Here is a 14,453-nt window from a genome sequence, read left to right on the forward strand (position 1 = left end):
TCGTCAATGAAATCGTCATCATCCAATCACAGAGCTACAACAGACTCTTGAATGTGAATATACACTCATGTTTGTCCTACAATAATGGAACAGAATTGAAGGCCTTTATTGTCACTGCACAAATTTACAACGAAAGTTCGAGCCTCTCCCTGAATGGTACATACAGTAAAGACACAACAATAGAATCTGTAACAGATTCACACATACTGTATATATACATTGCATATAAGATTAAACATCCATCCACCTATAGCCACTTATCCTGTTCTACAGGGTCGCAGGCAAACTGGAGCCTATCCCAGCTGACTATGGGCGAGAGGCAGGGTACACCCTGAACAAGTCGCCAGGTTATCACAGGGCTGACACAGAGGCAAACAACCATTCACACCTACAGTCAATGTAGAGCCACCAATTCACCTAACCTGCATGACTTTGGACTGTGGGGGAAACTGGAGCACCCAGAGGAAACCCATGCAGACACGGGGAGAACATGCAAACTCCACATATGCCGCTTTTCCACTACAAACGCGGCTGAGCCGTGCCGTGCTGAGTCGAGCTGAGTCGAGCTGAGCGGGGCTGTTGGAGTTGCATTTCGACTACAACCGCGCTGAACTGTGCTGGCTGGAAGTGGGTGGACACATTGGGTGGAGTTAGTGAAAGTGGGTGGACGTCACGTGATGTCGTTAAGCAGCGCAAACAGTGACATCAGTGACAGTGGCGGAACAAGTCAGAGCCGGGCCGGGGGCGGGGCAAATGACCGGGCCCTTTATTAAAGCTTATCATAACATCATTTTAGGCTACAAAATGTCCGCAACTGCGGTGTTTACCAATTTCAACACTACCGGGTGCAACTATATGTTATTTAGTACATCAAGTCCTTCAAACGAACATGTAACTCAGAAACAAAAAACATTAGGATACTGTACATGGCTCATAATAAAACATCAATAGCCTATACTGCGCACATTATTTGAAGGGCATACGAATGAGCGCTCAGAGGTTGCAACGGTGACAGGAAGAGTCAGAAATAAAAGGAGGGCGGTGCAAACCTCACTGAATGCACTGTGTTTACCAATTTCAACACTACGGGGTGCAACTATGTTATTTTGTACATTAAGTCCTTCAAACGAACATGTAACTCAGAAACAAAAAAACATTAGGCGACATACTGTACATGGCTCATAATAAAACATCAATAGCCTACTGCGCGCATTATTTGAAGGGCATACGACGAGCCTTGCGCTCCGCGAACTCGTCCACGATGCTCTGTATGTCACTGATTCAGTGAGCTTTTAAGCGGTAACATGGAGGACATGGAGTCGTTAGTGTTGCTGGTCTTGGTGCTGTGGCTTGTTGTCACCGACAACGCCAACAGATACTGGCAAGAGCGTATAGATGAGGCGAGGCGCATAAGGCTTCAGAAATTCTCGTAATTCGTAATTATTCTTCTTCCGGGTTTGCGGTGTTTACAGATCCCAGCGCGCTCGCGGGGCGTGTGTGGGCATGTGAGGACACTCCTCCTCACCAATCAGTGCACAGGGGAGTGTCTGCTCACGCCCCCAGCCTCACTCGGCACGGCTTGGCTCGCTTCAGCCCCACTCCAAAACGGTGCAAGTTTTAGGGGCTAAGCAGGGCTGAAACGAGCTGAGTCGTGCTGGTTTTTGGTAGTCGAAACGCGAGCCGTGTCGGGCTGAAGTGAGCTGAAGCGAGCTGAAGTGAGCTGAAAAAGGGTAGTGGAAAAGGGCCAATAGAAAGGCCTTCACCAGCCACTGGGCTCGAACCCAGGACCTTCTTGCTGTGAGGCAACAGTGCTAACCACTACACCACCGTGCCGCCCCAAGATTAAACATATAATATGCAAAATATAAAAGAGGAGGTATTAAAATAGCAGTGTTAAAAGAGCAATGTAGGTTACACAACCCCAGATATGCACCGATACCTGCACACAAACATATCAGTAGGAATAAATAGCAATAAATAGCAGGATACTGATAATTAAATAATATTGGCTGGCTTGAAGCAGTACATCAGATATATTCTTTTCAGCTAGCATGATACTGAATGAGTCAAAGACAAGTTCAATATAATGCTAGCTGAATGGAATATATCTGAAATAACAAGAAAAAAGCATTCTCAAAGGCCAACGCTAGCTTACCTACAACTTGGTGCTGTTAGCGCAGCAGTCCAGTTACCTTCCAGCCGGTGTAGCAGTAGCGTTAGCGAAGGCCGACGCTAACTTACCCGCGACTCAGCACTGTTAATGCGGCAGTCCAGTTACCTTCTAGCTGGTGTAGTGTTAGCGCAGGCCAATGCTAGCACAGTCAAGCCAAATATTATTATTATTATTATTATTATTATTATTATTATTATTTTCCCTGTGTAATTTACTTAGTTACTTTTAAAATCAACATCAACAACTACACACAACAGAGTGACCTGGCAGCCAAAATTCTCTCAAAATCTTCCACTTTTAACAAAGCAAACCTCGTGGCCATGTTTGTTTACAAACTGCCACAGTCACTTGTTAGTGCAGAAGTTTTACCGTACATCTCTGATGTGTCTCTTTTCCAGTTTTTCGATGTCTGTTGATATGTTTTTCTCTTGTAAATGTGTGTGAAGAATATATAATGAAGTTTTGGTAGCCTTTCGGGTGTTCGGTGTGTCTTCAGTTTCAGTTTTCAGTTTATTTATTTCGTGCTTAATCCTAGCAGTAGCACTGGCTTAGCCTCGTCTTCTCTCGTTCCCGGTGGACAAAGAAAAGATTGTGCGCATGCGCAGCAGAAAAGTTTTGTCACTGGATCTTTGCATGAGCTCTGACATATGATGTCATGTTGTCTTGACAACGTGCAATATTGTAACAATATTGCATGCTCATTCTCCATTGGGGAGAGTGGCGTAATACAAGGAGGATAAGCGATGTGCTAACAATATTGCATGCTATCAGTAAACCCACGAGAAGGGAATAGAATACATTTTTTATTCCATGGAAAAAGTGGCCCATATGTATAAAAATATATTATATTGCACAGTTATTTTATGTATGGTATATTATTAGGTTGCGAGGTAGTGGGAGTTATACTAGCAGCAATGCATGTTATGAGACAGAGTTCAGTGCTTTGATGGTGGAGGGGTAAAAGCGTTTCTGGAGTCTGGCAGGGTGGGCCTTGATGGACCTGTACCACCTTCCAGAGAGCATCAGAGTAAAGAGGTGGTGACCAGGGTGAGATGAGTCCTTGATGATATTCGTGGCCCAGCGCAAGCACCAGGATCTGTAAATGTCCTCTAGTGAAGGCAGCTGAGTGTTGGTGGTTCTCTGTGCTGATTTGATGACTCTCTGTAGAGCCTTCTTGTCAGCCTCAGAGCAGCTGGCATACCATACCAAGACACCATAGGTGAGTATGCTTTCCACAGAGCTGGGATAGAAAGACACCAGCAGCTGCCTGGACAGGTTGGCTTTGCGTAGTGTCCTCAGGAAATAGAGCCGCTTCTGTGCCTTCTTCACGAGGGACATGGTATTGACAATCTATGTGCGGTCCTGGGAGATGTGTGTATGCATCACATGTGTATACACAATAAATGGAGAAACATCTCTGAACCGCTGTGTCTGCGTCAGTGACCGTTTGCTCCCGGATCGATCCATGAGGCAGAATCTCTTAGGCAGCAGAGGTTTCAAGTTTATTTTTATAGCACTTTTAACAATAGACATTGTTGCAAAGCAGCTTTACAGAAATTTAAAGACTTTAAACATGAACTAATTTTATCCCTAATCTATCCCCAGTGAGCAAGCCTGTGGCGATGGTGGCAAGGAAAAACTCCCTCAGATGACATGAGGAAGAAACCTCGAGAGGAACTAGACTCAAAAGGGAACCCATCCTCATTTGGGTGATAACAGACAACATGATTATAAATAACTTGCTTCTATAACTGTGTCCTATATAGTCACAAAGTATAACTGTGAAAACAGGAAATTCATTATAGTTTTAACATGAAATCTGTTTTGTTGACATTATAAACTGTTCACTGATGGAAACTTGAGTGCAAAACTGTTCATGACAACTGCAGTCCTAAAGTTAGCAACTCAACTGTAGTCCTCAGACATAAATGTATTTCTGTAAGTGTCCAGAGCTATCTTCGAAGTGCAACTTTCGACTGTCCATATGGGGCCGTCCTCCACAGGAGCAATGAGATGAGACTCCAGCCAGATGTAGGACATCAGGATGGATCAGGCGAGTCCGAGGAGCAGAAGAGGTCAGCATCTTACTGGTATCTCAGGATCGACATGTAACTCAGAGAGACAGACGGGGGGGAGACACAGGCTGTTAGGTATGCCCAAATGTCACCTGATGAGTAAGAACAGTATACATTTTGTGCTGAGTTCAAACAGGGATTCCAGCAAGACTAAAAGGGGAGAGCCAGAAGGTAACACAGGCACGAGGGCGCCCTGGGACATAAAGCGGCCAGCCGCTACACCGTCAACAAACCCAAGTGAGAGTGGGGGGCTGACAGCATCCAAACATCCCAGTTTACCAAAACACTCTATGCCTGAGGATCCTCCAGATCTACTCCTTTACATCATAAACACTATTAACAAAAGGCTTGACAAAACAGATATGTTTTCAGCCTAGACTTAAACACTGAGACTGTGTCTGAGTCCCAAACACTACTTGGAAGGCTATTCAATAACTGTGGGGCTTTATAAGAAAAGGCTCTGCCCCCTGATGTAGCCTTCACTATACTGTACAAGGTACCAGTAGATAGCCTGCACCTTTTGATCTAAGTAGGTGTGGCAGGTCATAAAGGACCAGAAGTTCACTCAGGTACTGTGGCGCAAGACCATTCAGTGCTTTAAAGGTCAATATTAGTATTTTATAATCAATATGAAATTTGATTGGGAGCCAGTGCAGTCAACATTCCGAGATCATACTTTGTCAATTCGACCTCCTTCAGTACAGACAGATCAAAACCTAACAAGACCTTTTTTCCTGATTCGAATATGTGATCAAAGCTGTGCTGTTATTTGGGTATAGAAGGAACCACACCTTGGTTGCTGGATCAAAGTGAAATAATAAAGAATTCAGCTATACATTATTATTCTATCCACATTCACTGGATATGAGCAATTACGGGCTCTGATTGGTGACTCTACTACTAGGATATCAGCTCATATACCATGAGTAGACAAAAACAAAATGGTGGAGCGTGTTACTGAACCAACCGAGGATGAAACTCTACTTGAAAACAAAACCCCCAAAAATACAAAAAAAACCAGAATATGGAATGAAAGTATTTGATGGTAAGAACGTATCTTTTCTGAGTTTTCAAGAATTATTATTATAGCATTTTTCACAAATTGCTCCTGTCATTTCATCAATTTGTTTACATTCTAAGCGGAAATGATTTTGTCGGACATTTTGTATAAAGCTTTTATTTATCGAATTTGCAAAAAATAAAAATAAAAATGCTTTGTTTCTCAAAATCCAGTGAATATGGATAGAATTAAACAGTTATTCCACTCAATCTCATCGTACCTGGCTTATAGCCAACTTGGTGCTATGTGCCTTGTTGGCCAACAGCTCATGTATGACTTGATTTCATGAAATAACTGTTATATATACAGTGTTTTAACTAAGTAAGGAATAAAACACTGGAGATCATACTGTTATAGGACAATAATCAATGATAGGGTGGTTTTTTCCTATAACAGTACATCCCATTTTTCTAATAGTACGGCAATTTGCCAACTATTATATTACATTATATTCCATTACATTATATATTGTATCTATTTATAGGTACTTTTATTAATGTTGTTTTATTAATGTCCTTCCTAAATAATAGAAATAAATATCATCCATCTATTATCCATAACCGCTTATCCTGTACAGGGTCAGAGGCAAGCTGGAGCCTATCCCAGCTGACTATGGGCGAGAGGCAGGGTACATCCTGGACAAGACACCAGATCATCACAGAGCTGACACAGAAACAAACAACGATTCACACCTACGGTCAATTTAGAGCTACCAATTAGCCTAGTCTGCATGTTTTTGGATTGTGGGGGGAACTGGAGCACCCGAAGGAAACCCACACAGACACGGGGAGAACATGCAAACTCCACACAGAAAGGCCCCCATTGGCCACTGGGCTCAAACCCAGAACCTTCTTGCTGTGAGGCGACAGTGCTAACCACTACACCATCGTGCTACCCAACAACAATCAGCATCTTCTCATTAATCAAGAATACAACAGTACTGTGGAGTAAATTGTTACAGATCTTGACCATACTGGCACTTACCTACCGAAGAAAGAATAGATTTTAAAGATGTCTTATTTATGTTTTACAATTTGCACAACATTTTATTAATATTTATAGCGTCTTGCTGTCTCAAAATTTTTACAATCTCAAAATGAGACAGTAAGTCAACATTTTGACATACTGTTTCCTGAAAAAAAAAAACCCAGGAAAATATTACGCAAATTTTAAAACATAAATAAATATCTATTCTTTGTAGTTTGGTTAGCCAGTATGGCCAAGATCTTTGGCTAAGATCTTTTTTTAACCTTTATTTAACCAGGCAAGTCACTAAGAACAAGATTTTGAGATAATATGTCAAAATTTTGACATACTGCTGCTGCTGAAAACAATGAAAACATTTTTATTTGTAGATATTTTGTTGAACTGACAGCATTGTAACTCCTCAGATGTCTTCATGATGATAAAACTATGATAGTGGATCATCCCGTGTCCTCCCAGAAGCTGGGCTAGAATCTACATTAAGTATTTTCATAAGGACAAATGTAGGATTGTAGCATCAGGCCTTGACACAGCCTTCATTACTATTTCTAACTATTTATTAACCTATAAATGACAAAAAAAACCAGTGTGATTTATATAAGTTGCTCTCACAATGGACTTGGCCCAGAGAAAAAAGAAGGATCTCCCTTCCAGAGGAAAATAAATGAAGACAAGAAAAGAATGAAGAAAATATGGAAGGAATCTCCTCATGGGTCAAACCACAATGGTGGGAAAATTTTGACTTACTCCAAAAGAGAGAGATTTGTTTAAAAAGTTAGTGTTCTTCCTTTTCTTCTTTATCCGAGTCTAATTGCTTTACTCTGTTGCAAACAAACAAAGCTGCATTTGTGTAAGGCCCACTTTACACGGGGACGGTATAAAACAAAAACGCAAAAGTCCGTTTTTGTTCAAACTTCAAAATCACCTTCGGGGGGGTGTGTGTGTGTGTGTGTGTGTGTGTGTGTGTGTGTGTGTGTGTGTGTGTGTGTGTGTGTAGGCTAATAAGAAGCAGCTCAGTGTGAAATGTAACAGCTGGATGCACATAAACTACAAAGCTAAGCCAAATCAGAGATGGTCCCATTTCTGGAAGGAAACATCAAAATTGGATTTTCCTGATGAAAGCCAGCTATGTGCAGAGATGCAAAGCACTGAAGTAACAGTACTTTCTTACTCAGCTTAAAGGTAGACTGCCTTTCAGATTTTTCAAGTTTAGGTCATAAAAAGAATTTTCCCTGACACCCAGTTATTTTTGTTCCATGGACCAAAAGCTATTGAATTCGAATCACAGACTTCCAGTTTTATTAGGGCTTTTTTTTTTTTTTTAATTGAACAATTAATGAATTTAGGGCCACGTGGCCCTAAATTCTCCATTATTTTTTCTTGCTTCACCATGACGCAATTCAAGACACTACATCATGCATCACATGGTGGGCTTTCCCCGTTCGTGCAAAGCATTGTGGGATACAAATTTGAAACAGGAGAGGAAAATGAAGGACGTGAGTGTGCAAATGAAACATGAAAGACTGACTACAGTAACGGAAAGCGAGAAGAAAAGACGTTGCGTTGCGAAGGAAAGGAAACGCAGGACCAAACTAATAAATATCGGTGGTCAGCGAGCACCTCGGTGTGATCAGCTGTTCGTTTAGCGACAGAACGATGTAACTGTCAGTGCACGGTCAAAGGTAAACCTGTAGATAGCAGTAATGCAACACTGTGGATGCCAGCTGCCGTAAAACCCAAAAGAAGAAGAAGAAGTAAGAAGAAGTAGAAATAGGTAAACCTGCGCATGTGCACACTGGACTTCCTCTGTCTGCTTGACTGCACAAAGCAAGCGATTTCACGCATATTATTTGCTAGGGATGGCCTAGTTCGTTTGTTTCAGAGGGAACTAAATTTCACCGATTTTATGAAATCGAAAGACCGTCTAGCTTAAAGAATCACTTTGGGTGATTTGGACAAAAATACTGTTGTTGAGTTCTATCTTTGGTGACATGTTGCTTGACAAAGTACAAAAGAACCTGCTTTTCACTGCACTTAAGTATCAACATTAAAACTACTGAGTTTTTTATTTGATGATCAGTTTCTAAAGAACTTCCTGACTCCAAACCAAAACTAAGACAGGACTTTTCCTGCATACACAATATGAATATTCCCCTACCTTCCCCTACCTTCGCTAGTGCCCCGCCTCTTGAGGGGTGTGTCTGTCACCAATATAGGATGTGAATGAACCTGTCAATCATGAAAATGTGCATTTCAAATCAATTATCTTCTTATTTTAGTTGTCTCCTCTCGTAAATATAGCATAAAAAGGCATTCTAAGTGAAATATGTAGACTTCTCATCTCATTATCTCTAGCCGCTTTATCCTTCTACAGGGTTGCAGGCAAGCTGGAGCCTATCCCAGCTGACTACGGGCGAAAGGCGGGGTACACCCTGGACAAGTCGCCAGGTCATCACAGGGCTGACACATAGACACAGACAACCATTCACACTCACATTCACACCTACGGTCAATTTAGAGTCACCAGTTAACCTAACCTGCATGTCTTTGGACTGTGGGGGAAACCGGAGCACCCGGAGGAAACCCACGCGGACACGGGGAGAACATGCAAACTCCACACAGAAAGGCCCTTGCCGGCCACGGGGCTCGAACCCGGACCTTCTTGCTGTGAGGCGACTGCGCTAACCACTACACCACCGTGCCGCCCATATGTAGACTTATGAAGTTAAAACATTCCTTATTTATTTTTTCTCTATTTACAGTAATATTCATTACAAACAGGCGGGCAGGCATTTAGCAGACACGCTTATCTGGAGTGACGTACAACATACCCAGAGCAGCCTGGGAAGTAGGTGGGGTTTCGGGACCTTGCTCAAGGACACTTCAGCCATTCCTGCTGGTCCAGGAAATTGAACCAGTGACCTTTTGGTCCTAAAGCTGCTTCTCTAAATATAGGACCATGACTTCCCTTGTGGCTAATGAGATTTTCTGATTAAATGTGCTATTTAGAAAAAAACAGTATTTTCTGTAAATACATGTTTAGCCCGGCGGCACGGTGGTGTAGTGGTTAGCACTGTCGCCTCACAGCAAGAAGGTCCTGGGTTCGAGCCCAGCAGCCGACAAGGGCCTTTCTGTGTGGTGTTTGCATGTTCTCGCCGTGTCTGCGTGGGTTTCCTCCGGGTGCGCCGGTTTCCCCCACAGTCCAAAGGCATGCAGGTTAGGCTAATTGATGGCTCTAAATTGACTGTAGGTGTGAATGGTTGTTTGTCTCTGTGTCAGCCCTGCGATGACCTGGCGACTTGTCCAGGGTGTACGCTGCCTCTCGCCCATAGTCAGCTGGGATAGGCTCCAGCTTGCCTGCGACCCTGTAGAACAGGATAAGCAGCTACAGATAATGGATGGATGGATATGTTCAGCCCCTGATCCATCCTGATGACCTACTTCTAGCTGAGGTTTTTATCTCTTCATTCCTGTGGAGGATAGCTGCATATGGACAGTCTAAAAATACACTGAGAAGATGGCTCTGGACACTTAACACAAACAGTTTTGTTATTGCAAATGTTTAATTGCAGTTGTTGCCACCAAGGGTGGCCCAACCAGTTATTAGGGTTAAGGAAGCAATTACCTTTTCACATGGGCGATACAGGTTTTGATTAATCCTTTACTTTTAATAAATGGCATGATCATTTTAATGCTGCATTTTGCATTTACTTACATCATCTTTATCTTACATTAAACTTGTATGGCCTAAAACATTCAAATGTGACAAATGAGCAAAAATGGAAGAAATCACAGCACTGTACCTCTACTGTATATTGGGTTTCAAGCCTACTTGTGAATATTTATAACCTGCACCATACAATAAATTAAACAGCCTAAGAGCTCTTCTTTTTAAAAGTTTGAGAAAACGTTGCCGATACGGTACCAGTCAAAAGTTTGAACATACACATTACTATGAATAAGTGTGTCCAAACTTTTGACTAGTCCTGAATACTTGTTTAAAATATCCAATCTTTAAATATTCCAGTTTGAGAATTTTTAATAAATGTGTTTCCATTTCAATCTGACATTTGATCCGACAGACGGGCATCTGGCTTTACCTTAGATGAACTGAACACAGCTGCTTCCAGCACTGTTTTCATTCCTGAGTGTTACATTGAGAACTATAACGGGGAAGTTTTCACACATTAATGGCAAAACAGCTGAGGGGAACCGTCAGGGCCTTCTAGGCCTTCAGAGAAGGCCCAAACATATCAGCATTTCAAATGTTATATTTAATTGCTTTCATTCTTTCATAATTTAATTATAATTATTCTCTTCTAATTCTAATTTGGCCTCATTTTCTCTCAAATTTGCTTCAGAAGGCGGCACGGTGGTGTAGTGGTTAGCGCTGTCGCCTCACAGCAAGAAGGTCCGGGTTCGAGCCCCATGGCCAGCGAGGGCCTTTCTATGCGGAGTTTGCATGTTCTCCCCGTGTCCGCGTGGGTTTCCTCCGTGTGCTCCGGTTTCCCCCACAGTCCAAAGACATGCAGGTTAGGTTAACTGGTGACTCTAAATTGACCATAGGTGTGAATGTGAGTGTGAATGGTTGTCTGTGTCTATGTGTCAGCCCTGTGATGACCTGGCGACTTGTCCAGGGTGTACCCCGCCTTTCGCCCGTAGTCAGCTGGGATAGGCTCCAGCTTGCCTGCGACCCTGTAGAACAGGATAAAGCGGCTAGAGATAATGAGATGATGAGATGAGATTTGCTTCAGAAATGAAAGGGTTACTGTCCCCGAAATATTAAAATAGAGCTATCCGATTAGATTTTTTGTGGCTACTGCCTCACAGAAGCAAAGCGAGGCAGTAGCCACTATGTCATGGTGTTGTAAGATTGAGTGTAACAATAGTGCACTGTGCATACGCATAAGCATTACAATCACCAGAATGGCGAAACGTGATCTCGTGATACAAACAGTTGATCTTGTGTGATCAAAGGTACACAAATGTTACAAGTGGTGAAGCCACTAGGTCATTATGTTGTAAGAATGAGTGCAACAATAGCGAAACTTCATAACCAATCAGCACTTATCCTGATCAAGTTCGATTACCCATTCTACTTCTTGATAAACTTTGGAACCAATCAGAACCAGAAACGAAATAAGAGAAACCTCGTTATAACTTAGTAATATCAGAAGATAATCGGCAGATAAAAAGATAAATGAAAGTCACCTCGTGGTTTGCCAAGGTGACTGATTCGATATCAAATAAGTGGTGTTTATTTTAAGAAAATGTACCTTTTGATTATCACAGCTTTTGTTTGGTCCAAATGAAAGGCTTTGTAAGGTTTTTTTTTTGCTTTTTGGCAGATATATTGAAAAGCTGATATCAAACTTCTGCTATTCGCTTTAATTTTATTTTTTATTTTAGAGTATTTACATTACACTTGTGAAACAAAACGTGCTCATTAGTACTAAATAATGATTCTAAGACATGAACAAGTGCTTTCTTATTATATTGAAAATAGATCTAGTTCACAGCACTGCATTTTGAACAAAACACAGGAAACAAAATTGATAACCAAAATACTACAAGCCCTGATGCTGCTCACAGCTTGGTGAAGCTTGCAAGAGATGAGGCGAGTATAATTGATAACATGTGTAATATGCTATATTTACTGTCTGGACATGGTATCAGAAAACAATTTTCTTTATAAGCAGTAGCCACATGTACCCATAGGGTACCTTTTTTCTTTGTTTGTTTGTTGTCTCTCGGCTGAGAAGAGTTTCGATCTGCCTCACTCATTGGTGAGGACTTCATTGCTGGGACAGAAGGCCGTGGCAGTGTAAGTTTATGTAGGAAGTGACAGATGAATTAACCAATCAGATCTTGAGTTCTAGTGGGAGGGACCAAAACTTTATCGCCCTCGGCCTTCTTGAAGGCCAACTCGAGCTTAACCGTGAGTCAACGCTATCAGCGCAGCAGTGAAATAACCTTCCAGCCGGTGTAGCACTCATCAGTAGTGTTAGCGAATGGTAATAAAACGGTCAAGCCAGTGCTATCAAGAGCAAGTAGCACAGGCTAACGACCGAGAAACTTAGATTTCTGTCTCCAGACTCTTCTTCCACGCTGCTCACTACAGTATTTTTCACTCATACTTAAGTATTCATTTCCTAATCTAATTTACTTAGTTACTTTTAAAATCAACATCTACGGTACAACTACACACAACGGCCCTACCTGGAACCCTGCCACTAATCCCTTGCAAATCCTTTGCCTGGTTGCTTTTTTGGTTTGTCTGGCTAAGTTTTGGCTGAGCTCAAGTCCCAACTCTAAGAGTAATGGTTCGCCACTGCAAAACAGCAACACTCATGGCACCGATGGCAAAAGTTTTGACACAATAAAAGCCTCTTGAGTGAAGATCCATCATGAAACTTGTTGTGAACATCACAAGAGTGTGCAAAATACTCTCAAACATAAAACACACAATTATTTTCAAATTTTTAACACTTTTTTTCTTGATCACTACATAATGTTATGACCGGTGTGCAATTATCAAGAAACATACTTTTGTAGAATTCTTACTGCAATGTCAGCCATTTTGCAGAAAAAATAAAAGTCCCAAATGCTGTAACATCAGATCAGTAGCTATAATTACACTGTGTGCACAATTATTAGGCAAGTGAGTACTCTGACCCTACCATTATTTCTATGCATATTTTCCAACCCCAAGCGATACACACTTGAATGCTAATTGGATTTAAGCATTCTCAACTGGTATTTATTTGTGTAATGAAGGAGGGTGTGGCCTAAAGGAATTAATACCCTATATTAAGGTGTGCATTATTATTAGGCAGCTTATTTAGTTCATGCTAAATGGGCCAGAAAAGAGATTTAACGTACACTCAAAAGACAAAAATTGTAAAATGCTTATCACAGGGATGCAGCACTCTTGAAATAGCTAAGTTATTGAATCGTGACCACCAAACAATCAAATGTTTTGTTGCAAATAATAGTCAACAGGGTCACAAAAAACATGTGGAGAAGAAAAGACACAAATTAACTGCAAAAGACTTGAGAAGGATTAAACATAAAGCTACCAGGAACCCATTATCCTCCAGTGCCACCATATTCCAGAACTGCAACCTACCTGGAGTGTCCAGAAGGACAAAGTGTTTGGTGCTCAGAGACATGGCCAAAGTAAGGAAGACTAAAACACGACCACCACTAAACAAGACTCACAAGTTGAAACGTCAAGATTGGGCCAAGAAATATTTGAAGAAAGATTTTTCAAAGGTTTTATGGATGGATGAAATGAGAGTGACTCTTGATGGACCAGATGGATGGGCCCGTGGTTGGATAACTAATGGACACACAGCACCACTTCGACTCAGACGCCAGCATGGTGGAGAAGGGGTACTGGTATGGGCTGCTATTATTAAGGATGAGCTAGTTGGACCATTTTGGGTTGAAGATGGACTTAAAATCAACTCCCAAACATACTGCCAGTTTCTAGAAGATACCTTGTTCAAGCAGTGGTACAGGAAGAGGTCTGCATCATTCAAGAAGGCCATGATTTTTATGCAAGACAATGCACCATCACATGCATCCAAGTACTCCACTGCTTGGCTAGCCAGCAAAGGCCTTAAAGACGACCGAGTAATGACATGGTCCCCTTCCTCACCTGACTTAAAGCCTTTTGAGAACTTGTGGGCCCTTCTTAAACTTGAGATGTACAGTGAGGGAAGACAATACATCACTCTGAACAGCATTTGGGAAGCCATGGTTGCTGCTGCACAAAAAGTTGATCGTCAACAAATCAAAAAACTAACAGACTCCATGGATGGAAGGCTCATGGCAGTTATTGAAAAGAAGGGAGGCTATATTGGTCACTGAATATTTTTGAAATGCCAAAAGTGTTTAATTTGTTAATTCTGAGTTACACTTACTCTAAAAATTAAAATAAACAAGTGAGATGGGAACATTTTAGCTTTTCATTTAGTTGTATAATAATTCTGCACACTAAATGTTGCCTAATAATTGTGCACACTTATATATTCCCCTGAGAAAGCCTAAACTCTCTTTTCCCTTGTTAAACATTTGAGTTTTAGGTTTATTAACAATATGGATTGACGGAGAGCACTGTATTTGTTCAACAATAAAATTAATCCTCAGGAATACA

Source organism: Neoarius graeffei, chromosome 12 (genome assembly GCF_027579695.1).
Source record: "Neoarius graeffei isolate fNeoGra1 chromosome 12, fNeoGra1.pri, whole genome shotgun sequence".
Lineage (NCBI taxonomy): Eukaryota > Metazoa > Chordata > Actinopteri > Siluriformes > Ariidae > Neoarius > Neoarius graeffei.